This window comes from Lactuca sativa, chromosome 3 (assembly GCF_002870075.4).
Source record: "Lactuca sativa cultivar Salinas chromosome 3, Lsat_Salinas_v11, whole genome shotgun sequence".
NCBI lineage: Eukaryota > Viridiplantae > Streptophyta > Magnoliopsida > Asterales > Asteraceae > Lactuca > Lactuca sativa.
In genome coordinates this window covers 249,905,213-249,909,223 of record NC_056625.2, presented here as the reverse complement: position 1 = coordinate 249,909,223, position 4,011 = coordinate 249,905,213, and positions in this window count along the sequence as shown.

Sequence of the window (4,011 nt, the reverse complement as noted above, 5' to 3'; positions counted from 1 at the left end):
CATCTCACGAAAGCCTTGCAACCCCAAACCATGATGTGGTCTTATGTGGGAGCTTTCCCTGTCCACATCTCGTTAGGTGGTTTGGCAACCTTCTTGGTATGGACTAGATTAAGGATATGGACGGCAGTCCCTAAGGCATATCCCCAGAATGAGATTGGTAACGAAGCTCGACTCATCATGGAACGAACCATGTCCATCAATGTTCGGTTTCGCCTCTCAGCCACACCATTAAGCTGTGTTGTACTTGGTAGCGTCAACTATGAAACAATTCCACATTCCTTAAGATAGTCTAGGAATTTGATACTAAGATACTCACCACCCAGATTAGATCGGAGCATCTTTATCTTCCTGTCCATATGATTCTCCACTTATTGTTTAAACTCTTTGAATTTCTCAAAGGTTTCTGACTTATGCTTGATTAAGTAGACATAGCTATATCTACTGTAATCATCAGTAAAAGTCACATAGAAGCGGTTAGCATCCCTTGTAGTGGTTCTGAAGGGCCCACACACATCGGTGTGTATGAGATCCAACAAACCTTCACCCCTTTCAAAAGTACTAGTGAAGGGTGATTTGGTCATCTTTCCAAGTAAGAAAGATTCGCAAGTGTCATCCGACCTTAAGTCAAATGACTCCAAAACTCCAACCTTTTGGAGTTGGTCTATGCGCTTCTTGCCAACATGTCCACGACGACAATGCCACAAGCATGCTTTATCCATTAATTAGAAGAATCGATATGTAACACTTTATTTCCTAAGTTGTCTACAACATTCACAATTTCATATACACCATCACAAGGTAATGTTTTAAAAAGCATCATTATAATAAGCATTTATAGCACCAATTTCATTATCAAATGAAAAACTATATCCTTGTTTGTACAAACCATGAAATGATATAATATTTCTCGCAATATCAAACGAGTAGCAACAATTATTCAAATCTGTTTCTAACCCCCTGCTAAGCAATAAAGTGTAAACTCCAATCTTGGTGATAGGTGAAACCTTCTTATTCCCCATGATCAAGTTTATCTTCCCGTGCTTCACATCCTTACTTTTTTTTGGCCCTGCACATCAGAACAAATGTGAAATCCATAACCTGTGTCAAGAACCCAAGAGTTAGAATGTGATGAGTTTTTAGACAAAATAGTATAAATACTTGCATGGGTAGGTTTAACCTTCCCATCATTGATATCCTGTAAGTATTTGAGACAGCTTCTCTTCCAGTGCCCTTTATCGTGACAGTAGAAACACTCTAATTCTTTAGGAATGGAAGAGGGAGTAGCAGAACCAGTCTTACTCCCACTTGAAGAGGATCCATCAAGAGACTTTCCCTTGCTTCTCTTTGAGGGTGTCTTCCTCTTCTTCCCTTTCCCTTGTCCAATTGCCAGAACAGGGGCAGTTGCGGTAGGAGTAGAAACAACATTTTTACCTTCGATTGTAATCACTTTGCTTATAAATTACACAAAGGTTCACTTATCCTCCTTCTTTAATGTCTATTCCATATAGAAGTTTTGTTGAGCGTAAGAGCTCTAAATTTGGAGCACATCAAATGCCATTAAGATCATCAATTAAACTAACAAGCATGTCAAGTAATGTCCATGATCTAGATTGAACTTATATGAACAAGACAAATCATATCAAACAAATTTCACATAATTAACCTAACCATATAAAATAATAAAAAACATGAAACTTTGATAATTATCTTTTGAATTGGATAAGCATGATCATTACCACATTAAAACCAGGTTTATAAGTTCAAAAACAGTTTAGGGTAATGATCCTGGTCTAATTCCAACCTTAAAACTCGAAATTCTGCATTCTGGAGCACCAACTCGTCGAGTGCATGATTTGATTCGACGAGTTGGTCAATTTAAAGGGGTGACTCGGCGAGTCTGTCAGTGGAATCGGCGAGTCCACTGTCCAGAAAGTAGAAAATCGATTTTTTCAGGCTTTGAAAACAAGTAGCATCAAGTATAATTGAAAACAAACATAGACTCTGATACCACTGAAGGTTTTTGAGCAGTCTAACACTCCTAAGGTGTACATGCAACCCTAGATACCTTGGATCCATGTTTTCTCTATTATACATGCCAACTTTCAATTTTCCAAGGTATCACCCTAACTAGCATACTATGGAGTATATACACTACAAAAATCTAGTTAGATGACTTACCTTTGTTGTAGCTTTGAAACCTTAAGCCTTTAAGAGCCTAGCACCCCAAGTGTGATGCCTCAAATGCTTCACACAACACCACCAACAATGGAGGAACTTGTGAGGAGGTTACTTGCACTCACAAAATCGACTTGCCCTCTTGTGTATCACTTAAGTGCCGATTTTGGTAGCCATGGGGATCCTTATATAGTGTGACATAACTAGGGTTACACCATGCAAACCTAATGTGCATGACTTTCCACATTCCTTATGCTCCATGGGTTTTAATCTCCATGGAGTATCCATGGGTCACCACATGGGTTTAGCCCAACATAAAGAACTATGGATCATAAGTCCACTTTGTAAGAATGAGTGATTTATACAATCAATCCCCATATATTTAATTAGTCACTTTTGATCACAAAATTAATTGTGGATCAATATTAATTAAATAATACGATTTCATATTAATATATTAGAACATATAATATATTAACAAATCACAAATATCCTCTTCTCAAAAGTCCATCCTTACAAATTGTTCTTGTGCCATGCAATCCAAATGGACCATACTACTCTTGGTTCAAGTACATACCAATTATAGTTATGGACTTAGACACTAAATCCAACAGTTGGTGAGGGAGTTCCTGAGTAGTTGGTACGGAGGCTGTTATAGTGATGACTTGGGATGAGTTTGTGCCGAGGTTTCATCGAGAGTTTTCTCTTGCCAATGAAGTGCAACAGCTGGTGAGGGAGTTCTTGGACCTTCACCAAACTATGGAGATTGTGGCGGAGATCACCGCCAAGTTCAGGGAGAGGGCATTGCTAGTTCTACAGTATGCTGCAGATGAGGAGATGAGGAAGACAAGATATCATTCCATGCCGAGGAATGATATCAGAGAGTTCATGAGTTTCTCAGGGTGCAAGACCTTGAATGATATGATTGAGAAGGCCCGTGAGTAGGAAATCGAGTTGGAGCTCCGGATGAATAGGAAGCCGAAGAAGGTTCTGTCAACAGTAGGTCAGACCAATAAGCCTAAGATCTCTAATGTTCACAGTAGAGACCAGCTGGGTCGAGGCCGATGTGCCAAGTGCGACAATCCGCACAGTGAAGCATGTCGATCTATAGGCTCCGGATGTTTTAGTTGCGGTTAGGTAGGTCACATGAGCAAGGATGTAGACATCGAATATTTTTGTGAGGTGTCGAAGGTCATGGATAGTTTCGATATTTTGTTATTTTATTATAAGGGAACTTTATGTATCAAAGTTTTTAATGTTCATTCCCTTATTTTTTTGCGTGCTTTCATGATCCCTTTATATATGGGATGTGTACTAGAGATAGATAATAACTTTCGTCATTTTTGTCTAAAACTCTCTGTATGTACTGAAAGCATAATTGAGCCCAACAGACTTTATTTAGATCTCGTGTTCATTATTCTTAATTTACTCTGATCTCATAATTCATAATCGATTTCATTACAACTACATTTGGTATCTGAGCAGGATTCATACAGAATTGATCTGTTTTTCTGAGTTTTTGCAAAAGTTTTGAGTCTTATTCTAGATTTCAATTTTCCGCTCTTTTGTTTCAGAAAATCAATCTAGATCATCTGTTGTGATTCGATTATGCATTCTAGTTGTAAAATCTAGTGTTCGATTGTTGAATTCTGAGTGTTTTAGTTGTTTCATCTCAAATTGATTTGAGCTTTTCTCAAAAGTTTTCGTACGTCAATGGCAAACTTTAATTTGAACACAATGACTTCTTACTCTCATCTCTTTGGTTCATCAACGAAGATTCCGATGCTAATTCCTGAGTTCTTTGATCTGCGGGCTGATCGAATGGAGGATTATTTG